This window comes from Balaenoptera physalus (assembly GCF_965194825.1).
Source record: "Balaenoptera physalus genome assembly, chromosome: 16".
NCBI lineage: Eukaryota > Metazoa > Chordata > Mammalia > Artiodactyla > Balaenopteridae > Balaenoptera > Balaenoptera physalus.
The window spans coordinates 57,139,424-57,164,248 of NC_138898.1; the positions used below are offsets into that span (position 1 = coordinate 57,139,424).

Consider the following 24,825-nt stretch of genomic DNA (forward strand, 5'->3'; position numbering starts at 1 on the left):
TTGGTGGGTGCAGGAATAGGCACGATACCAGAGGCAAAACTAGAAAGTGGAAGTGCTGGACTTGAACCAGATCTGATTGATGCTTATGACTGTATTTTGCTCACCTCTAAAATGGAGTTGATTAAAATATTGCCCTTCCTGGGCACTTTTAGGATTCGATGAGCAGCCTGTGTGACAGAAGCTCTGGATGCCGAGTAGATAAGGGGATTCATTATTTGGGTTCTGCCAGCACTTGTTGGAAAGAACTTGAGGGTTTTCTCTCGGGTTGTCACGGGAGCCTCATTTTCCAACCTTGAAATCCTCGACTTGTTTTCTTTTTTTTTTTTCAAGTGGTAAATGTTTCATCATTATTTTTGTCTCCTGTTGGAATTGACCCTCTCTCTCTCTCATGACATTTGGCTTCATCCTTCAGCCTTTCTCCTCTCTTTTTTTACGGTTCCATGTTGCTGTGAGCAGAACTCATTTTTCAAAAGACAGATGGTGGCAACCCTGTTCTCTCTAAATAAAAAAGCAAAACAGCTGTTAAGGTGCAAACAGAGTTGCGGCCAGCAAATCGTGTCTGCTTCAAGTGTTGGCGAAGTTTCCCTTTAGGGAAGAGGAGCGATCTAAACAAAATGTGCAGTCTTGGCTGGGCTCTGCCAAGGCCCAAGTATAGAATGATGGCAAATAATGGAAATTTATAGCGTGCTATAGATCTAGCACCTTTCTATCTTGGCTGGTGCATATTTAAATGCAATACTAACGGAGCTGAAATTTATTGCTAATAACGATAAAATGCCATCAGAGAACGAGATAAATCTTGGCCCCAAATCTTAGGATGCAGTGCACACACATGCTTGTAAAATACAGCCAGATACTGCTAACTCAGGAGTGTGAATTCAGAAGAAGCCAACGGAACAGAGAAAGGAAAGGAAGTGTTTTATAGACGACTGCAAATTGTTGTTTTCATGAGGCTGGGGTCAAGGTACATTGTGGCCTCGGGTTGAAATGAGTGTTGCTTTGTCTCACGGCTGATATATACTTGACCTTGGCGGGGAAAGCTTTTTCCTTTTCTGTATGCTCCATAGCTGTCTCTTCACCTTTTCACAGCCCTGCGACAGGCTGACTTCCAAACAAATACTGATGAATTATAACCCTCTGGGAGAGGAACATTGTTGTTTTCTTCTTCTTTTTTTTAAAAAAAAAATGTGTTTTATTTATTTATTTATGATTTGGAGTCTCAGAGGCTTTGTAAGAAGAAAGTGAGGCAGGAAATAAATTTGCCAAATGCCATGTTTGCAAACCTCCTGTGATGGGAGAATTAGGTGTGCAACCTGCCCCTCTTCAGGCACATTTCGCATTCAGAGAGTGAAATTTTCCCAAGTGCCCATCGGGGGGTTGTCATTCCCGTTTGAAGACAGGCCCTGCTAGCTCCTCCAGCCGGCCTGCGTGGGCACCCACCCATCTTTCTGAGCATCTAGGATTCATGGAATGAAGCCCACTTGCTTGGGAATCCACCTGAACCCTTGCTGAATTTCCATCCCTTGGTGGCTCATGCCAAACCTGCAGCCACGTTGAGAAGGGAAGCTCTCTCTTACTGGCCCTCACTCTAGGTGTTTCCTCAGCTACCTTTTCTTGCAAGGGGATTTCTAACATTTCAGGTGAGATTTTTACCTTCCGTGGAAGCTCTAAGTCTAGGATCGCTTTAAGTCAATCCCAATAAGAGCGAGTCTCTCCTTTCTGGATGCGTCTTTGAGTGTAATTGTGTATCTGTGTCTGTGTTCATGTGTGTATGTATTTACATGTGTTGTCTTAACTGATCCTGTTTTGGAGATGTGGACAATGCTTCTAAATTTAAACGCACTCTTGTTCAGAACTGGAGGGACTGTTCCTGGTTTCCTAGGTTTTTACAAATGTCTGTGTGTGTATGTGGAGGGGTGTGAGTATGGGTATGAAAAATAAGAGGTGATGATCCTTGATGAGCTTGGAAATCGCACCCATTCCCTTAGTGTAGAGGAATTTCTTAGTACACGTGGTGTTATTTTATATAAAACTGTTGTCATAAACACTTTCCTGTGCCCTCATATGCATTTCCTTTTCTTGTGTGGAAGAAAGCTATGAAATAATGTAATTTGGTGCATTTACTTCATTTAGGTTTTGTTATGTTGTTATGGTTGTTGTGTTGTTGCTTAAGGAAAAGGCAGGTAACTTGGGGAAATGTTGATGCTTTGGATGAAAAGGGTCCTAAGTTTTTGTATGAAATGAATTCTTTGGAATAGGACCTTTTAACTGAGTTTCATGGACTTTTTGAAAGTGTATTGGCGGAAGTGGGGAAGGAGAGAGGGAGAGGGGAGAGGGGAGAGACACAGAGACAGAGAGAGACAGACAGAGAGAGAGAGAGCTCATGCTGTGTGTATTTTCCCCCCTGAGAGATTTCATAGCTTTTGTTAGGGTCTCAAAAGCATCCTTGTCTGCCACCCTGGCCCTCAGTCCTCCTGATTCTGTGACATGTGCTCTGCATATTCAATCACTTTATAGTTGGAATTACATGAGCAGAGCTGTGAGTCCAGGCTAACTCATTTCTGGGAAGGGCATGACGTTAGCCAGAGAGGAAGCGGATCTTATGCAAAGAAGGGATGCTCAGGTCCAAATATCACATCTTTATGGGCTTTGCCCAGCAGGTGTAGCACAAAAAAGGAAATTCCTACACCTTACTTCCCATCAATCCTGAACTACTGGAGTCTATTCAGCTGCCACCTCCACCTCCCAGTCTATGGTCCAGCAATACTGACCTTCTCTTGGCTGTTCCAGTTAAGCCTTGTTCTCTCTCGCCTCCCAGCCTTCGGACATTTTGTTCGCTCCACCTGGAACAGTCTTCCCTTTCCTCTGGCTGACACCTTCTCTTGTTTCTTGTTGCTGATGAAATGCTACTTCCTCCAGGAAGCCCCCTATGATGCTTTCTAGACTATGTTAGATGAACCTTCAATATCTTCTTCCAGAATCACCACTTCTCCTGCCAGAGTATTTGTCACACATTGTCATTTCTCAGGCCAGGTGTAGGGTACATAGGAACTTGCTGTACTATTTTACAACTCTTCTGTAAATCTAGACATACACACACACACATACACACACACACACATATATGAATAAAAAGAAAAGGGAATGTGGGAGAATTTACCTGTGTTTTATCAAAGCAAACAGAAGATCAGAGATGTCCACCTAAAGCGTAAACAAGTAGAAAAGGAAATGTAATGGGATACAGCCCATGTGGTCATATTACAAAAGGAAGAGGCAGAGGAGGAGGAAAACATCCATCTTTCCCAAAGCCGTAGCTCTTTGAAATCTCCACCTTCCTAACTGCATTGTTACTGTTCTCCAGTATCTACCACACTGCCTGGTTTTGGTGAGAGCTTAATATTTGTAGAACAGATGTATGAACAAGTGCATGAATGGGTAGCAGAACCTTATTAGTTGGATGTGAGCTGAATGGCTCTTCTTTTGCAGCAGGTACTGCTTTGGCTCCCATCTTTCTTGGTTACCACCTGGGGCCCCTTGGTTTAGCTTTTACCTTGAATTTCACTCTAAAATATCTTTGGCTAAGGCCACAGAGGCCTGGCCACACCACGGGTCTCTCTTTTTCACCTGCCAACCCTGGTAGATGACTTTCCCAAAGGCCCGTCCAGCTTGAGTGTCACCCACGTGGGGAGGAGGTGGTAGGAAGGAATGGTCCGTGATGAATGAAATGAAAAAGTGAATGAATATGATTAACAGACTTAAATGCTTCTCCTGCCTTGCCTTTTCTCCTGTACTCAGGTTCCTTTAGCATATTGGATTTTCCTTTTGGGGCTTGAGCACCTAGAATCACAGAATCACAAAGCAAAACAAAAGAAAATGCCACTTTATCACGCTTGGTTAATAACAAATGTCCACAGCAGTATGTCAGTTTTGTTTTGTTTTTCCTATGACGGGGGCTTGTGGATCAGACCATGGTTTGTCACATGAATGGATGATTGTTTTGAGCAAATGGTGCCACCTTGATAAAAACGATAAATAAGGTCATAACTAATATTTTAAAATATTTTGCGCATGTCAGGCATGTGCTAAGTGCATGTATATTGGTAATATAGTACATATATATAATATAAAATTGCCATTTTAAATTGTATGGGTGTTACCCTTACATTATTCTTATTTTTAAAAAACTGGAAAAAAAAAAAAAGAGGCTTAAAGGGAGCTTAGTATCACAATTTAAGTGAAGTCAGGTGGCTAGAAAGTGGCAAAGATAGGACTCAAACTCAGATCTTTCAAATCCCAAAGCCGTGCTAAGAAGCCCTGCTGAGAATACGGTGCCCACAGCCTTCATCACCAGAACAGCACTGTGATGTAGGAGAGAGTTCCCTGCGGCCTGGGCCGTGCATGTGTGTGTTTGTTGCAGGGGCAAGAAGGAAGACTCGTGGGTGAAAGGATGGAAGGAGGCAGCTGGTCCACAGCTCTCTCCCCTGCTGCTCTGCCAGGCAAGGGGAGGGCCTACAGCACCTCTCCCAAACCCATAAGGTCTCAGTGGCCAGGGGGTCCCCAGGAGGCCCTGGGCCAGGAGCCCAGGGGAAGCTGCAGGCAGTGACAGAACTCCAGGCTGGCAGGGTCCCTTAAGGCACCAATGGGAATCCTTCCTGAAGGCTTGAATCAGCTGGTGGCAGTGCAAAGGGTTCTGTAGAAAACCAGGGATGCTTTCTGAGCGGTCTGGAGACCTTCCAGGACCCTGTGGCCGCATCTGAGTCTGATTCCTTCACTTTAAGGACATGTACATTGGTTATTTGCACAGGCTGGATTCAGTGTCCACCAAAGTATTCACCAAGCCTCCTGTAAATAGTGAAAATAACATTAAAAAAATGAGTAATAGTGTAGTACCTTCGATTGATTGAGCAATTACTATGTTCCAGATATATATACAGGCAGAACTCGTTGCATTGCACTTTGCTTTATTGTGCTTCCAATTTTTTTACAAATTGAAGGTTTGTGGCTATCCTGTGTCAAGCAAGTCTATCGGTGCCATTTTTCCAACAGCATTTGCCACCTCATGTTTGTGTGTCACGTTTTGGTAATTCTCACACTATTTCAAACTTTTTCATTATTAGTTCTTTGTTCTGGTGACCTGTGATCAATGACCTTTGATGTTTCTACTATGACTTGCTGAAGACTCAGATGACGGTGCACATTTATTAGCAATAAAGTATTTTAATATTGAGTATTACATTGTTTTTTTAGACATAATGCTGTTACACATTTAATAGAGTATAGTATAGGGTAAACATAACTTTTATAGGCACCAGGATATCAGAAAAATTCATGTGATGCACTTTATTGCGATACTTGCTTTATCATGGTGCTCTGAAAATGAACCCGAAATTATCTCTGAAGTCTACCCTGTATATGTATATATATATATATATATTTTTTTTTTTTTTCTAATTCTTGAAGGTAGCTATTATTATCCAAACGGAAGCTGGAGCAATGAAATAACTTGCTCAAGGTCATATTCTTAGAAGGGGCAGAGACAGTTTTCAAACTCAGATTTCCCTGACCCAGAGGATGTTTAGTCCCACCGGACCACCCCTCTCTCCTTGAGCTTATGAGGGTGAATTGGAATGTTATGCCTCTTTTTTTTTTCTTCATAGCCCGGATGCCCCAGGAGGGCAGAAACTACGCCTCACTCATTATAACCCTAGAGAAGCCTCTGGTGGCAAATTCAACTAATATTTATTGGGCAACTGTTATGAGCCAGACACTCTGGTAGGTTCTGGATGTATGCGGCCCATGCCCCCATAGGGCTGACATGTAGCAGAGGAAAGCAGAAAAAAACCCAAAAAAACCCAAATAGTTAAGTAGGCAAAATGAGAAAAATGAGTACTTACTATGTGCCGAGCCCTTTCTTCATGCTCTTTGTATATGAGCTCATTTACTCTATGAGATGGTCCTGTTCTTATCCTCCCTATTTACACCCCAGGAAGGGAAAGGGCAGAGAAGGTGAGTGACTGGCCCCAGAGTGCACACAGCTAGGAAGCTGCAGAACTAGGGCTTGAACCCCACCGTCTGAATCTTGAGTCTCCACTCTTTGTCATGAAATAAACACAGCCAGGCCAGAGGCAAGATGGGCAGTGAAATGCTCTGGCAGGAGGGGGTATTTCATTTGAGATGAGAAAAATAAGAAGGCATCCCATTCAAAAAAGAAAGGTAAAGGAACTCTGAGCAAAAAGACCAGCCTGTGCAAAGGCACTGAGGTAGGAAAGGCCTTGGTAAGCCCAAGAAACACACAGTGGGAAACTGCTGAAGGAAGGGGTTAATGGTCTTCAAGAAATGAATGAGATATTATTGGGTCACAGAAGGAAGACCTTTTGGTGCTGAAGGAATGGAGATCTATTCTGTCCCTCTTTCCATACATAATCTTCAGAAGATACTTTCCTCTTTCATGCCTTCTTTCACGGACATGTGTATATGAGGCAACCAAAATAGAAATAACGACCTTCAGAATGGACATTTCCCATTATGTCTTGCAACCCTTCTGACTAGATTATCTCCCTTTTCCTAGATCACAGATGGGTGTTACAAGCTCTACAAAGACACTTGCAAATACAGTGCACACAACAGGCATCACTTATTGATCACTGTATTCTTTTCCACTTAGCTCTCAAATAGAGCCTCAGAATCCTTCTCAACACAGAACTGTAGGCTGCCATTTTTAATCATCCAGAGGTGAAATCTCTTATCCCTGTAGGTGTTTTCTGCTGGATCTAAGCCATAGCATTTGGAAAGGCAGTTGACAGAAAGGAAGACTCACTGTTTCTGATGCCCATGGGGGTGATATCTGTCACCATCCCAGGGGATGTTTTGATAGGGCAGCCACTTAAGTTTCTGTATCCTCATGATAATCATATCTTGGAAAAGGCTTTAGGAAGAGGATCATAAAGCCAGGCATTTCCTAACAGCGGGCTATGGTGTGGCTTGCTAAGAATGTGCTTCTAATGCATTTTAATGACATGCTTTATAATATCTTATCAAAGATTGTAAAAGCATCTAATAATCATTTAATAAATATTAATGAAGCATTTACAAATTGCACCTTAATTTACAACACTGGCTCTCGTATCCTGCCCCGGACATTAGCACATGGGGATATGATGGCTCCAACAGAGACTGCCATGGAGAGTCTAGTTCTGTGTCATTGTGCCATCTTGGTACCATAAGTGATTTTTAAAAATAATAATTCTTGGAGTGCAGTTCAGTGCAATGAAGCTTGATACCCAAAGCAGTTTTAGCAATTATTATTCTGTTTGGGGAACATTAAAACATAATCTACCATGAATTTATAATCCATAGCTTCTCTCTCATGCATTTTTTAAAATAATAGGCAATAATTAGAGGCCCTCGTGCAAAAACTCCTGGACAAGTTGGCCAGTGCCCTGTCCCTCCCTTGTTGTTAAGGCTTTGAAGCGGTGGATTCAAGATTGAGTTCAGAGCCGTGCCCCGCAATTTTCTCCTGGACCCTGCTGGCCTTCAGCCAAGCTGGTTTTCACATCTGAAGTCACACCTCACAGAAATCCGAAGCTCAAAGGACCCTTGGAAATTGCCCTGTCCACCTCCACGCTTTATAGAGGAGGAATCTGGGGCCCAGAGAGGGGATGGGACATGCAGAGGCCCATCCTTTACAGTAAAGGAAGAGATGGGACCAGGTCCCAGAGCCTTAGATGGGCAGTCGCATGCTTCCCAGGCCCGCAGCCAAGGAGAAGCGGCCTGCACTGGGGAGACTGGGAGGGAAGGTGGCGCCTCCTCCTCCGAGGTCCCGGGGAGTGCTTGGCTCCAGGGGCAGGGTCTGTGCCTCTGCGTCCAGGGGCTCCTCCGTACTAGGAGGAGTTGGCCAGCAGATGGCGCTGCAGGGATTTGAACTGGAGCGACCGCATCCTAAAGCAGCCCCAGGCCACGCTGGGGTTCACAGACCCTGCAACCAGAAGCTGTTTGAAGAGAGGGGATCCGTCCTGGCTGCAGGGACCTGTGGACCCCTGAGCCCCTGTGGGGACCCCCAGCCTTGCTTGGCAGGGAGAGCCGGGTCTAGGGTGAGCCGGCGGACGCGAGCACTGGGGCTTGGATCCGATTCCCTCTGTGCGGAGCGGGGAGCTTGTTATTTTCGCAGGACTCAGCCAGAGCTCAGGGTGCCAGCAAGATGCCCTCCCTCTGGGTCGGGTCTCCCTAAAACCCATCTTCTGGGGATCCTTGTAAGGAACCCGAAGGCTCTCCTTTCGTGGGAGGCGCAAGGCCAGCGTTTAAGGCTGTTGTTTCATCTTCCCCCTTCCTGACTCCCAGGCCTGTGAATTGCCGCCAGGCCATGTTTGATGTGTTGTAATTAATAATTTAATTTGTGTGCCCAGGACAAAACGGTTTTACAAAGGAGTTTGCTTTACTTTTCAAAACTGCAGAATTAAATGACTAAAGGGCAGTTGGGGGCAGCCCTTATATGTCTGAATATGTCGACTCTCTTTTCCTGTTCTTTCCTCTTCCCCACACCTCCAAGAGACCGCGAATCTTCTCTCTCTCTGTCTCTCTGTCTCTCACACACACACACCCTCACGGCAGCACTTACACAAGCCTCTGTCCCTCTCCCTCTCCTTGAAGCTGTGGCATTTCTGCATGGAGATGCAGAGAAGACAGAAAAGCCTGGATCCCCCGGACTAGGGCAGGCTGACCCATCAAATAGAAATACTCTCGCTGAACCTCTCAGGTAGAGTGGCCCTTTGTACCTGTGGACTCTCTCCCTGCCCCTCTGTTCTCAGGCCCCATCTTCCTGTTGCCAGAGGGCACCGTATCACCTTTAAATCAGGTTTAGAGAAAGTTGACACGTGGCACCTGCTGTTCCAGACGTTACAGTCTTCTAGTTGCGAGGGAAGGATTTGCCTAGAGCAGTGTGTGCTTTGCCTGGTGGTACAGGGGCGGCCAGGTCGGCCGCTGGCCCTTCTCAGGCCTGGAGTGTGAGCCGCCCCGCCCCTGGACGGAGCGGGGCCAGAGGTCTAGCGGTCCTGCAGCCCTGGCCCACACCATGCTGTTCTCTCTGGGCAGAGGGACACTTGCTGAGCAAGTCCGAGGGTTGCTGGGACACTGCCTCTCCAACTCCTTTCTCCTAAACAACTTTCATAAGTATGTGTTCAATTAATAATCAAGGAAATGAATAGAGAGGATGAATCATCTCTCTGAATAAGTTAACTATGTCTATTTTATTATAAAAACTTTATATAATACTGTCTCTGTGCCAGGAACTGCTCAAAGTGCTTTTTAGATATAAACTCATATATGCCCAATAGAAACCCAATAATAGACACCGTTGATGTTCCTTTTTTTTCAGATGCAGTACTAGAGGTGGAACTGGTTAAGTAACTTAACCAACGTCAGGCAAGGAGTAAGTGGAAAAGCCAGGTTTCAAACCCAAGCCGTCTGGCTCCAGAGTTTTTTCTCTAAATATCTCCACTCAACTTCCTCTTATCCTTAGTTTTTTTGTCCTGTAACCAAGACTAATGTACTTAGATAAACCCAAGCAGAGAACAGGCATGCTAGAACTTAATCCCTGAAGCCCACCTTTCAGAATTTAGCTTTCAAAAGACATGGCAAAGCAGGTTTCCAGATGAAAAAAGAAATAGTGAAATTATTTGATTTTACCAGGAAAATGGATAGATCTCTTTCCCTTCACCTCTGTAACCTATAGACTATATTTTGGGGTGTTAAAGATGCAGAAAAAGAAAAAAAGGGAAGGAAGGAAAAAAGAGGGAAAGAGGGAGAGGAGACGAAGAAAGAAAGAAGGAGGGAGGGAGGGAAAGGAAGGAAGGAAGAGAGAGAGAAAGAAAAGGAAGGAAAGAAAGAAAGAAAAAGAAAGAAAGAAAGAAGAAAGGGTGAAGCAAACAAAGAGGGAGGGAGGAAGGAAGGAAAGAGAGAGCGGGAGAGAGAAAGAAAGGAAGGAAGGAAGGAAGGAGGGAGAGAGAAAGAAAGAAAGAAAGGACAAGCTTTATTTAATCTCCAGCACAGAAACGGTGTCCGCAGCCCTGACTTCTCATTTGCCTGTTGCTTGGCAGTTTCACTGCCTAGAAGCCTGCAGAAATTTTGGAAGTCAAGATCCAATATGATAATTGGCTTATAGATTTGAAGAAGGATAGACAGACTTTTCCATTTCCAAGATTCATTAGTCCAGCTCTCCGGCTAATAGACAGGGCTGGCTCTGCGTGTTAGCCCTTTTCTAATCAAATTGGCACACAGTCTGTGCTGTCTCTGGGTGGGAATGGACTGCTGTAAAGTTGCTCTGCCTCAGTGTAAGGCTGGAGTTGGATGGGGTGGAATTTTTCTCACTGATGCTTGATCATCTTAAGCTCTTCATTTAATCACAATAAGGGGCTCCCATCTTTTAGAAAATTCAACCAAACATCCTTGTGACTTCTATTTGTGAAAGACTCCCAAAGGATGTTTGCATGCTTTTGTGTTTCTTGGGAAATGTGAACCAACTGTGAAGTATCACAGGACTTGATCAACCTAGAAAATCTAAGAGGAGTGTGAGCCTCGGTGATGGGAATATGGAACACTTAGACTATCCCAAAGTTTGCAATTAACAAAGAAAGCCGCATGGCAGAGGCTAATGAGAGAAGATTCTATCACCAGTCGGATCTGAGTATGATCCCAGCTCTATGATCGTAGCTATGTGTTTGTGGGAAAGTGTATAATCTAAGCCTCAGTTTCCTCATCCACATGTTTAAATGACATCAGCAAGCCAGCTGTTTGGTAGCCCAACCTCCAAATGAACTTAACTAAGGGTTGCTAATAATGTCAGGGTAAAACAGAAAAATCTAAAATCTAAAAGCTGATCAAACAGAGGCAGAAAGAGATCACCAGGCTAACAGAGGCTGATAGAAGAATCTTAATGCATCACATAGAAGAAGCAAAACTCTTCATTGGTTCTTACCCTGTTTGTCACGAAAAATCCTCTTCATTCAGGATGGAATAAACTTTGGTGGGGTGGTGGAGTTGGTATTGGTGAAACTATCTTTGGTGAGAGAGTGTTAGCTCTCAACAAACCTAAGTATTTTTATCGAGACTCATATCCAAAGACAATAGAATAACTTGGACACAAGATCAACAACTATCAATGAGAATGTGTGGCAAAAAGCAGAAGGGCATGAGATTGGAAATGAATAAATATCAGATATCATTGCAATTTTCAGAACAGATGGAAGGAGGCTGGTGGACCCTATAAACCAGAGGCTGGTAGCGTCTCATAAATCCTGCACTCAGGTGTCAGAAGGTCATGAGAAGCATGGTTTGTGAGTTTATTGAAGACGAAAGCATGATAACGAGATTTGTGTATCAATTTATTTAGGATAACCCAGACCCAGCACACACCATTTCTCCCTGAAATGGTAGGTTTAGAGCATGTGGTAGACACATTATATATGAATTTAACCAGGAGAGTCAACAAGGAGACCTTTGTGGGACACGTATGTGACCCCTTTTGGGCAAGGTGGAAGATGATGGGATGGAGATTCAGAAAAGGAGGTGGAGAAGTCACAAGTTATTGATAGATTGGTAGCTGAGAGGCATGATCGGTAGATCGGTCCATAACGCCTTGGTGGTTTGGAACCGAGTGACTCCAGTGAGCTTTGAGCCCAGGTCTGTCCTGGTGGCATTTTTCTAAACATCTGGATGAAGACAAGAGAAGGCTGCTGTTCGATTTCGGGGATGGTATGACGTGGGGTGCTTCTGTCCATTGAGGTTGTGACTTTCACACCCATTTCACAGATGAGAACATGAGGCATAGCCAACATAATCAGTTTCCTGGGGCTGCCCTAAAAAATTATCACAAACTAGGTGGCTTCACACAACAAGAATTTATTCTGTCACAGTCCTGGAGGCTGGAAGTTTGAAATCCAGGTGTCAGCAGGACCATGTTCCCTTTGAGATCTCTAGGGGAGGACCTTCCTGGCCTCTTCCAGCTTCCGGTGGCTCCTGGAATCCCTTGGCTTATGGCGGCATCACTCCAATCTCTGCCTCTGTTGTCACATGGCCTTCTCCCTGTGCGTCCTTTTTCTGTCTCTTATGTGGATGCTCTCATTGGATCTAGGGCCCACCCTAATCTACTATGATTTCCTCTCTATTCTTAACTTAATTACATCTGCAAAGACCCTGTTTCCAAATAAGGTCACATTCTCAGGTCCTGGGTGGGCATGAATTTGGGGGGATGCTATTCAACCCCCTGTAGAAAGTTATGGGCATAGTCAAGGTCCAACGATCAAGTGGCAGGTCCGGGACTTACACTCACCTCTGACTGACTTTACAGAGGGGAGTTTCCCCTTTATCTTAGAGGAAATGATCAGGATAGGAAAAGGACTCCAATCCTTGTCATTTGAGGAAGAGTCAAGGGAATATGTGTATCTATCCTTGAAAAAAAATACTCAAGGGATAGGATGATGGGGGTGGAGCAGAGTGGTGCCCCAGAAAGAGAGCCTATTTGGTCCAGCTGGTCTGGTGGGAACAGGAGGCTCACATGAGATCACAGCATCTACGATCTGCGATGCTGTCTCTTCCAGAGCTGTAGTCAGGGTGGTGCCATAGTTGACAAAGTGAGTGGAGAGAAAGTGACCAGAAGCTGTGTTTCAAGGACGTGGCTACAACTTTAAAGGCAGAGAGGCCGGAAGACCTAGTGGTTAAGAAAATGGACCCTAAGCCTTGCTGCCTGGCCTCAAATTCTGGCTCTGCCATTTACTTGCAGTGTCAGCTTGGGCAGGTTGCTTAACCTCTCTGAGCCACAGACTGGGATAAAAATAATATCAGCCTCATCAGGCATATGAGATGATTCACTGTGATGAGATAATGCATACAAAGCCCCCAATTCAGTACATCTCACTTAATAAATGCTGATGATCATGATTATTTATAACATTCTTCTTTGGGCTCCGAAACATCATCCCATGTATTACCCACTGCCCAGAGAACGCAGACAGCTTGTGTCCTGTCTGGCCGTGGTGGTCCCTGCTTGCCTGCCTGACACCCGTGGAACCCCACCACCTTATCCGTGGTGACCTGCAATTCATCTCTTCCTCATTAGTGTAATTACAGAGGCTTTCCTCTCTTCCAGTAGCACTGCCAGTGGCTGCTAAGCAAGGTTTCAGCCAAGTTGACTGGACGGGCTTCCTCCTTATTTAAGGTGCTCATTACTGAGGGTAGCATGGCTTCCTAGCTTCGCTCAAGTCCAGGGAAGGAAACCGACTCTCCTTTGCACGTGCTTTGGTCCCCTTGTGGCTGCCAGCAAGCTCTGGATGGCCGCGACGTCTCTCCCTCTTGGTCCCCATTAGAATCGGATGGTTTTACTATTTTTTTAATCAATCCTAATTTGTCTTTAAAAGAAAAGATTACAATCCAGAGTCAGGAGCAAATTGCAAATTGGCCAACTCCTGTTTGGGAACACTTACCGTCTAAAGCTTTTTAAAAAATATATATTAGATCTGCTAAAGGAGCATTATTTCTCCCCCTTCCCAAGCCCTCTCATTATTCCTTGATGGAATTAGAGATGATATTCTCCAATAATTCCATAGAACAGATTGTTCATTGTTCAGTAGCTCTATCCTTGAATTTCACTGGCTTTTTTTGTTGGTGGTGGTGAATTTTCCTTTTACCCTCCTTGAGGGACCCCAGCTTGGGTCCAGTTGAACTGAAAATGCTTTTGATGTCTCTGGGCACAAGGTGCAGCCTCTTCGCTAATCCTTGTCTAACTTCCAAGGTCTCTAAGTGCTGCGGCTAAGAGCACCTTTGGAGAAGGAGGCTGTCCTTGGTTAGTGGGAGAACCGCTCAGATTGGAAAGATAATGCGAGTCCACAGGAATAACAAGGAATCGTCAGAATTCAGTTCTGCAAAAAGAGCACGACCACCTCCTGTGCACAGATTGTTCGCTGCCCTTGTCTTCAGAAGATGGGAAAGAGCACCTACCGTCTCCTCCTATCCTCAGGGGCGACGTCAGTCAGGAAGTGAGTCTGTGTTGATGGGAAGCACGTGGGGAGTGGAGTCAGCAGGTCCCAATAGCACGACGACCATGTTGAACTTAGGGGTTCCACCCTCACACCAACTCTTCCTTAAGAACCTGAAAACAGTGTGAAATGTGAACTTTCTTTAAGTCAACCTTAGCATGAGGACGCAGAGGGTCATAGTGGGAGATACACTAAAGGCAACTGTAAAGACGCAGAATTGGTCCCAACGGAAGGATTTCACGTAACAGAAGAAAAGGAAGCAGATGAGGAAGGGAGGCTGGGATGGGGCTTGGGTCAGTATTGAACAACTGACAGGTGCTGTATTGGACATTTTATGAATTCACTGATTTCTCTCCATTGTGGGGTGGTCAGGGAGTTGGTGGGGGGCGCACACTGGATGAAGAGGCTCTGGCTTCAGGTGGGTCTGGGTTGGGCTCCTGGCTCCGCTTTTTCCTAACTCAGGATAAACCTCCGTTTTGTCATCTATTAAAAGGGATCATAATAATGAGACTACCTAACACACTAGCCAGTAAATATGGGATGAAGCAGGCGGAAAGCGAGATCGTGCATGATGCTGGAGGAGAGGGGCTAAGTCAGGAATAATGAACCCTCTAGGCGTCTGGGGGTGAAGATGAGCGATGCTGAGCCCCTCCTCTCCTCCTCCGCCTCCTTGCTGGGCTCCAGCTGGACGAAAGACTGTGACCACCTTGAGGGCACTTCAGAACATTGGCCAGAAAGAGGGAGGAGCATATGAGGCTGCCTGGAGAGCCCTGTGGCTCTACCTTCCAGCAAACATCTGGAGACGTCCCCTGGCAGCCTTTTGGTACCCAGCATCTGTGAAGATACGGGAGCACAGCGGCTAGAGGGTCCTCCTTGTTAGGGGACCCCTGACCTGCAGTGAGGACCCTTGACCTCGTACTCGTTTAGATTTAATGTGCACAGGAATCCCCTAGGGTCTCGGAAAACCCAGATTCTGATTCGGTTGGTCTGGTGGGCAGGGTCTGGGATGCATTTCTAATCAGCTTCCGATTAATGCCAATGCTGCTGGGCCCTCGGACACCACCTTGAACATGAGGACGCTCCGGGGGGAACCATGCTTGGGATTCTGCTCTTTGCGTCTCCTTCCTCGCCCACGATCGCCCCTCCACCGTGGAGCTGGCCCATCTATCCTGGTTAAAGTGTTCTCCTGCTCCCTGTGATTATCCCTCACCATGCTGATTACGTTATACACTCAAATTAAATAAAATGCACCCTATCAAATGCGCTGCACACAAAAAGAATATTTATTTGAATATTAAGTACAAATAAGACCTCCCCTGGGATTACCTCAGGGCACATTTGCAGAACTTAATTGCAAGGTTTTTTTTTTCACTCAGGTTATTTCAGAACTCTACTTGTGAAAATATTTTCTTTCCGAAGGTAAAGCTGTGCTCTGTTGGTTTATTATTATTATTATTTTAAATCTGAAGAGCTCTCCAAGTTCAGTCATTACTTCCAGGGTCTAATTAATACTGATGATGACAAAGCAAACAGCCAGATGACCTAGATTTTCCTCTTCAGTTGCCTGCAATTTACATGAATGCCTCCTCATTGTTTCAGAACTTTTGTGAAGCTAGTTCTTTCAGAAGATTCTTTAAGTTTAGGGTTTTAAGAGCTCATTTTTCATGAAGCATTTGTCTTCCAGCTCTCCTTCCATTAAGGTTTCCAGGAAGGGTGTGAACACACACACATACGCACATGGCACGCACACATACACACACACACACACACACACACACACACACACACACACACACACACACACAGCAACAATAACCACCACCACCCAGGCAACCCTTTCAGACAACTGAACTGGAAAATTAGAAAATGAATACTCCTCCAGCTACAGGATTGTTCCCATTTCTTAAATGATGACATTTTGTAAAGTCACAGATCAGGAATGGAAAATACCTCTTACAGCTATGTAAAGATTTCTTTAAATGCAGAAGACAGTGTGGCTTAGAGAGCCAGCCTGGGCTGCCTTCCACTGGAAAGTCACTTATGTCCCTATTTCCTTGTCTGGAAAATTGGTTCAATGGGACTTAGTTCACCTCACTATAGTATGGTTCTTTCTGATAGTATAGTGGTTGTCACATGATTTATTTCTGTTGACATATTCTACGGTCTGTAGAGTGAACTTTTAAGGTCGCAGCACAAAACTTCCAGAAATATCAGCAGCTTTTCACCACCTTTATTTTTCTACCATTGTGGTATCATCCACCCAGCATCTAAGCACAGAGCTGGGCAGGCCCGGTCCATTGTCAATTTATAAAAAGAACAAATAACAACAGCAAACAGACTTTGGATTAAATGCACTTTCTTGCATTAAAAAGACACTTAAGCAGTGCTTTCTGTTGGATGTTCTGATTACTTCGCAAATATTAACTCATTCAAATCCTGTGATGACCCTTTGGGGTGAGGCCCAGCTGAGGAATTTGTTCAAGGTTCCTAAGCTAATAAGTAGCAGGGAACTTGAGATATGAACCATAGAAGTCTGGCTTTTAGAGTTTTTCCTCTTAACATAAGATGCCTCTCAAATGCCTTTCAATTAACCTAATCAGGATAACTGCCCAGATAAAGCTGTGGCCTGTGTATCTCTGCTGAATCTATTTAATTGGGTTGCAAATGATAAAAATATCAACTTCTGAAAAAATTATCACCAGAGTTTTGCAACATCTAACCAGAAGGGGAAAAAAAAGTCCAGTTAAAAGATCTTAATTTAAAAATGTCTTAAGAACATATATTCCATCTAAGCGGAGATATGCAAATGGTATGTAAATAACCCACTTGGCCCTCCCCACTCTTTCTCACCTCTGGATGTGGAGAGGCCCATGATGGGAAAATCTGAGTTGAGAGCCCCACGCTATATAATCAGAGTTCTCTGGCTATAAGGTAATGATGGTCCCAGGAGACTGGTTCAGGGAAGCATGCCAAGCCCTTTTAGTTCCTCGGGACATTTCAGTGAGTGTTCAAATTTTCTTGGACTGAGCAAGAGATTGGGGTGGAGTTGGGGGAGCAATTATAACCCTTGATTATGAAGGAAAGGAATGGTGATTGCTTCTGCAGCTGAAACAAATAGAAATCGTCTTCGTAATAACCGCAATTGTTTTCTCCCTCGCTCCTCTGCCTCGGTTCACAAAATACCTTATTAAATCTGGAGAATAAAAATATGCCTGGGGTAATGGTTTATTATTAGAATAAATAATAGGCAATATGTCTCCCCCACCTTGCAAGTTATCAGATGCAAAGAAATTTTGCTGGTTTCACTTGAAAACGTGCATGCATGTGTCAGGCCAGCCGGGCTCTTCGTGGCCAGGGGCTGCCCTTTCACTTCAAGACCAGCATCAGGCCTGAAATTAACAACTCCAAGAGACTGCATCCTTGCAGGAAGCAGATGGCCGCGGGAAGCTGAAGGGGATCCATGCCAGGTGCCGCTTGTGCTGCCACCTCTTGGTTGGTGTTTGTCTGTGGAATCCGTCTGCCTGCACAGCTTTGTCCCAGATCTGGGGGACTCGTTCTGTTGCTAATGGGGTATTTAACAAGTGGGTTCATGGCACAGCAAATGCAAAAAGCATATCCTCCAAAGAAAACTGCTCTTTAAAACCTGTTATTTGAGGCTCGCTCCAGTTCTGCGGGCATCCTGACCTCTGACATCATTTTAATCAGATAACCAACACTTGACTCTCCCTAGTGACTTACATCTGGAACAGTGGGTCTCTTGTGATAAGTACCAACATCATCAAACGATATGGTTTTACAGGGAACAGCAGGAGAAGCAGTGCTCACTCACAGTTGTGTAGTGTCTGACATATACCACACATAAGTCATTTAAGTGCTAAAAATACTAAGTAGTTTGAGATTTTCATGACATGCTCAATACATTACCCCTAAGCACTGCTGGCCATCAATTAAATATGTTAGAGCTTTCAGTCTTTGGGTTTATCTGTTCATGTTTACATATAACACCAAACCAATGATTTTTCTTGTCCAATTAGTATTTAGCCTTGCCAAGCTCTTTCCCCGTTCTCCCAACCCCCTTTGGCTCCCCTCCAAATCTGGCACCTTTACAAAATCAGATGAGATTTTAGTAGCAGATTCTGGTTTTCCCCAAGGTTAAAATAAAAATGTCTGGGGAGAAGATGAGTGGATCCCCCAAGTTCTCTCAAATACATTTTCTTCAATAATACGGCATGAGTCAGAATCGAGTTAATTAATCATGGCTGACCTGACTCACTGTTGTGGCTTTTTGTTTTCATTTTTTCAGTTGATTATTCCTCACTTCCTTTTCTGAAGTCTAAGCACTTACTACTTTCACGCACTATTTTTTCTCCCTTAGATCAAAAAGAAACAACAGCCAGAACAAGTGATGGGATCTATATTTGCTTATCTGACATAAACAATCCTGTTTTCTTTGAATCAGAGGACACACTTCACTGTAGGATGCAGTTGGAAAAAAGTAGTGGGCTTTATTACAACCATATGACAGCTTGGATTATATTCAGGGATTTCAGGTCTTCGTAAACTCAGATCTCTAATAAACATTTTATATCAGAACCCAGAACTAGGGTGGGCAGATCAACCTTTTTCCTTGTTTTATAGTTCCCTACTGAAGAGAGTCTACACTAAAATACATAATGTCCCGGAAAATTTGGAGTTGAACTTTTCCCTGGACTTTTCCCAATTCGTAACTCTTTTGGTGCTCTGGGGAGTTATTTATAGCGACCATTAACTGAGTACCCGCTTTGTGCCAGGTCAGACCTGGATTTGATGCTGTACATGCAATTTCTCATTTAATCATTCAAAAACTCTTTAACTCTCAGCTTTTTAAAAGGTATTATTATGACTGCTGTTCATTTGATTTAGAAAAGCAGTGCACGCTCATTGCAAGAAGTTGAACTAAGGTTAAAAGTGAGAAAAAGCTTCACTACTACCTGGTCCCCATTATTATTCTCATTCCCAGGACATAATTTGCATGCTTTTGTTTGCAGTTTGGTGTTTATCATTCCATACTTTTTCCAGGTGTGAATGGATATTTGCACGCATGTGCATATGTACAGGTTTTAAACAAACATTGGATTGTATTTTAAAAAGCAGTTCAACTTGCTTTGTTTTGTTCATTCTCTCATGAGCACCCTTCCATAGAAGTAAATTTATTTTTTTTAAATTGAAAAAAATATAGTTGATTTACAATGTTGTGTTAATTTCAGATGTATAGCCGAGTGATTCAGTTATCATATATATCTAATATATATGTTCTTTTTCAAATTATTTTCCATTATAGGTTATTAGAAGATATTTAGTTATTAGAATATAGTTCCCTGTGCTATACAGTAGGTCCTTGCTGTTTATCTATTTTATATATAGCAGTGTGTATCTGTTTCAGTAAATTTCTAATGAACCCATAGTATTCCATAGTATAGATGAAGGGTTGGAAAATTATGGCCACAAGCCAAATCTGGCCCACCAGTTATTTCTGTAAATAAAGTTTTATTGAAACAGAGCTGCAGCCATTTGTTTACACATCGTTTATGGCTGCTTTCCTGCCACAATGGCAGGGTTGAATTGGGGTAGTAGAAACAGAGACACTATGGCCCCCAAAGCCAAAAATATTTACTATTTGGCTCTTTATAGAACAAGTTTTCCCACCCCTGTTATAGAGGAACCACAATTTATTTAACCAGCACTGATGGATACTGATATTCTGAAGTTCCAGTTCTGTGCTATGAAAAGCACTGCCCTTCCTTCCCCATTGAATGGAAGGAAATGCACATTCTGTGTCATGATAGCTGCAGACTGCCCTCCACAGGTGGTAGCAATTTACCACTCATCTGTGGGGCTTAGGAGGACCTATTTACCCACCCATTGCAAAAGGATAATATCAAACCTTTCAAAATTTCAAGCCAGCTATTGTCCTCATTTTTTTTTTAAAGGAAGCATAAACTCAAAAAGTGTTATTACTTCAGCCAAATTCACAGGGCCTATGGGGAGTAAAGCCAGGATTTGAACCCAAATTGTTTGGTCTAGTGTTCTGTCTGAAACAAACGCCCCCATCCCCCCTGCTCTCACATGAATATTAATAGCAATTTCTAGTATTTGTTGAATTAAATATGCCAGGTGCTTTGCTTAGTACTTTATATAGGTTATCTTATTTTGAGCTCACAACAAAATTAGATACTAGGTAGGCACCATGTTATCCCCATTATACAGATGGGGAAATTGAGAACAGAGAGATTTTACAGTGTGGCTAATGTCATGTAGACAATGCACCATGATTGTCTCAGGCAGTCTGATGACTGAGCCTCCAATCTTCACTGTGGAGAAAACTCCCACCTGCAAAAGGACCAGTGGGTTGTTACTGGAGAAACTTAATTTGGTGGAAAGTGTTCCACTCTAAACCCAGTCTAAACCCAATCTAACCACAAGAATCCAAGTGTGTAGATCTATGCATTTATGTAGCCAGACATCACAATCATTTCGTGTTTTGTTGCAAAACCACAAGCATGTAAACAGTCAGCAAAAAAAGCACCTGCTAAAGACAAATGAGGTGCAGATCGGAGGGTGGGTATCTGTGGTTTGGGCTGGTTTCCTTGGTACTGGGAGCTGTGTGCTGCAGTGATTCAGAGGGGGACTTGAGCCCTCTAGATAGTAATTCCCTCTCCGATACTTCCTAGCTTTATGACTTCAGGAAGTCACTCCATCTCTCTGTGCTTCAGTTTCCCCACCTGTAAAATGGACCTAAGGATCCTGACTACTCACCAGGTGGTGAGCATTAACTGAGGTCTTCCTAAAAAGCATTTAGCGCATTTTCTGGCATGTTGTAAACACCAGGTAAATTTTAACTACTATTAATGTGAAATGTGTTTTGCTTTAAAATGATTAAAATCATTATTTTCCTGCCAGTATAATTAAAATCAAGCAACATATAAAGGTGTTATGATATTAATGTGCTTTCCCTACTCCCCCCCCCGCCCCCAGTATCATCTCCCTTACTTTGTTCTACCTTTAACTGTGCTGTTTGCAATTTTATCTTCTCAAATCCTTGGGTAGGTCAGCCCACCCAACTCTTACTCATCCAGTAAGGGTTAGACCAAGGGCTCCATCTCCTAAAACACCTGACTGACACCTCCCTCCACTTTTTTCCCCACACAACAGGCTGGGTTGGTGCCCCTCTCCTTTGGGTGCCTGGGGTATCCTATGTTTTCCCTTATTATCACACTTATGACCCTGCATTATAATCTTCATCTCATTCCTCTCTCTTCCCTTCTCTTTGAGATTTTTTTAGGAAAGGTGCTGGGTATCATTTACATCTGCATCCCCTTCCATTAGCACAGCATTAGTCAGATAGTAGGAACTCAGAGTACACGTGTCAGATGTATGCAATAATCCTGAAATGCATGAAGGAAAAGGCAAACGGTAGCACTCACCCTGGGTACTTTGAAGCATGCTTTTATGGGACAATGCCATCTTATTTCGGAAGAATTTATAACGATTATGAAAATGGCAAATCTGAGAAAGGTACAGAGGTACAAGTTGATTTGATTCACTGAGTTCTATGCTGTTAGACTTCTTTGGTGCTCTTCTGAATAATTCACAGCTGTCCTGAGAACTGGAATTTCCCACATTCTATTATTATAAACAAGACAACATACATATCTATTTATCCATTCATTTATTGTGTGTCTTATTTCTCTGACTCCTACGTTTCCCAATTCAAGTTAATCTCTTGCCAGTTTCCTCTCGCTCTTGATCCTTCCACCACATTGAATTACTTGCACTTGTATAATCCCACTGGGATTTTCACACATTTCCCTCTCTCCTTGAAATAATTTTTTTCATTCTTTTTCTGGATACATTTTCTAAAAAACAAAACAAACAAAAACTACTAACATCTTTTTTCAACTTTCTAAGACAAGGTTTTTGTCCCTTCTATGTGCCCTTAGCACATCTTATACTTTCACTGTAGCAAATGTTCTCTGTATTGTAATCGTCAATTAACTCATCTTTTTTCCTGCTTACACAACGAGTTCTGGAAGTATTCTTTGCTATTGTATTCCCAGTGCCTAGAACAATGTCTGACATCCAGACGGTGATGTATCTATATATATATATGTATATATTTGTTGAATATATGGAGGGACAAATGGTGGATGGGAAAACAAATAAATGGATTCCAAACATTATCTTGATCTCTAGAAAAAGAAAGCTGAATAAGACTCAGTTCTTTCCCTTGAAGATCCAGTCTGATGTGTGGGAGGGGAAATACTTGTAATAAGGTGAGGATAAAGCAGAAAGAACTGATAAGAGAGAGCTCAAAGTCAGGAGAAGATGAAAAAGGCTGAGTCTGAGAAAGATTCTGTGGCCCTGTTGACTAGATGAAGATAGGAGATGGGGGAAGATGAATCCCTGCTATTAAACATCTCGTTCAACCAGGAGAGCAAAGGGCCTCATGCTGGAGTTTATTGCTTCAGTGTCTAACCTTTCATAAGTGCTTACTTGGCAGCCCTATCGTGAGTGGTATTTGATTCTCTGGAAGCATCTTAAAGGAGCAGCACCAGACTTCCCACTGTCCCTTTTTTTTTTTTCATTTAGGCTATAAAATATATTGGTTTTGTGCATTAGTGCCATGGGAGAAAAAAAAATATCACATGCTAGTTTCCAAATGAAATGGCATTTAGTAAAGTGTACATCTAAGATATTTTTCAAGGCTGGCTTTTAAAGAGTACATAGGAAGAGTCTTTCTTCATAACAGATGATAAGGAGTTACAGGTGCCTCTTCTCCTGAACCTCTCCCATAATGGTGATGGGGAATCTTTTTAAGAACCTCATTAGGTCTAGCAATAACTTAGCCTTCACAGCATCATTACATCCTGCTTGGATTGTCGTGTGACGACCACAGTCCCGTGATAGGACTCAGCCCATCTTGCATAATTGGCTATTTGCACTTGATGATCTCTAGGTGAAGAAGAGGAGGGCACCTGCCACCTTACCCAGAAGCCGTGGGTGTTACTGAGTTGATTTCTAAACAAAGAGGTAATGGCAGGTGTAGGTTCTATTAGGCAGCAGTAGAGGATGGTAGCGTTGACATCAAATTCACAAAGAATTTATGGCATTGGGCAGGAACATGGCCCCAAAGGAGAAGCTGGATATTGTTACTAGAATATGGACAATGTTACTAGAATACGGCTGCTGTGCAGGAAGAAGTATTGCCATCCCTCTTTAGTCGCATCTCCCATTTAGTTTTATGTTTTACATGTAGACATGTGGTCCGTTTTGAGTTAATTTTTGTGTAAAGTGTGAGGTTTAGATCAAGGTGTTTTGCTTGTTTTTTTTGTCTGTTTTGTTTGTTTTTGTTTTTATTTTGCATAGAGACATCCAATTATTCTAACATCATCTGTCTTGGGGTATATCAGTTTTTGTAGTATTAATTTTTTAAGTGGTTACTCTATGGATTATATTACATATACTTAACTTCTCTCAGTCTACCTAGAATCAATTTTTACCATTACGATTGGAGTGTGGAAACCTTATTGCCATATATGTCCCTTACCCTCCTCTCTTTACGCTGTGTTTATCTTGTGTGTTGCATATACATACATTTAAAACCGAGTTAGACAATTTTGTAATTTGTTTTCAACCATTAAACATATTTGAAAGAACTCAAAGGGGTACACTAGTCTATTATATTCATATTTACCCATATATTTACCATTTCCTCTGCTCTTCCTTTATCCTTGATGTTCCAGGTTTCTTTCTGGCATTATATTCCCTTTGCCTGGCAATTCCTGTAGCAATTATTTCAGAGTAGTTCTGTTGGCAAAGAATTTTCTTAGTTTCCTTAATATTTCATCTTCATTTCTAAAGGATATTTTCATTGGAATTAGAATTCTGGGTTGAATTTAGCACTTAAAAATCGTGTGTAGAGTTCCTTCTGCTATACAGCATATAGCTGATTTACTTGGCTGTACAGCAGCAACTAACACAACATTGTAAAGCAACTCTACCCCAATTAAAAAAAAAATCCTGCGCCACCTCCTTCCTGACTCCCTGGTTTCTGTTTATTTAAGCGAGAAATCCACAGTTATTTAAATCGTTTTGTTACTCTCTTACAATATTGCATCATTTGTCTCTGGCTGTTTCCAAAGCCCCCCTCCCCGACCCTTCCTGGCCCCAGATTATATCTGGATGTGAGTTTCTTTGGGTTTACCTCCTTAGGGTTTGCTGAACTTGTTGAATTTGTGGGTTTATATCTTTTGCCAAATGTGGGGAGTTTTCAGCCGTGATTTCCGCAAATAATTATCTGCAGTGAACTTTATTCTAGATTTCTTTATTCTAGAATTTATCTTTATTCTAGAATTCCAGTGACATGAATGTTATACTTTCTGCTGTTGTTACAAGTCCTTGAGTTTCTTTTCCCTTTTTTTCATTTTTTTCCCTCTTTGTTTATTTTGGATACTTTTTACTGATACGTACTCAAATTCATTGAGTGCCCTCCTGCTATCTCTATTCTACATTTAAACTTTTTCAGCAATTTTATTTTTCTTTTTAATTTAGGTTATTGATTTTTACAGTTCTAAAATTTACATTTGGTTCCTTTTTATATATTCTATCTCTTTGCCACTACTGTCTATTTTTTTTTATTAGTTGTAACTGTTTTTTCCCTTACTTGTTGGAGCATTTTTATAATAGCTACTTAAAATCTGTATTTGATAATTCCAGCATCCATGTCATCTCAGTGTTGGTGTCTGTGACTGTCTTTCCCCAC

General features: G+C 42.8%; 1 protein-coding gene and 1 long non-coding RNA gene across 9 annotated transcripts in view; one reads left to right on the forward strand and one right to left on the reverse strand.

Annotated features, from left to right (window-relative positions):
- Positions 1-24,825, forward strand: part of RBFOX1 (RNA binding fox-1 homolog 1) — a 2,204,869-nt gene that overhangs the window by 1,540,806 nt on the left and 639,238 nt on the right. The window lies entirely within an intron of this gene.
- The window catches only part of LOC309644862, a 34,853-nt gene continuing 11,211 nt past the window's right edge, over positions 1,184-24,825 (reverse strand). Inside the window, exon 2 of the long non-coding RNA XR_014254628.1 lies at positions 1,184-23,870. This is a non-coding gene — a long non-coding RNA (uncharacterized lncRNA). The remainder of the gene's footprint in view (positions 23,871-24,825) is intronic.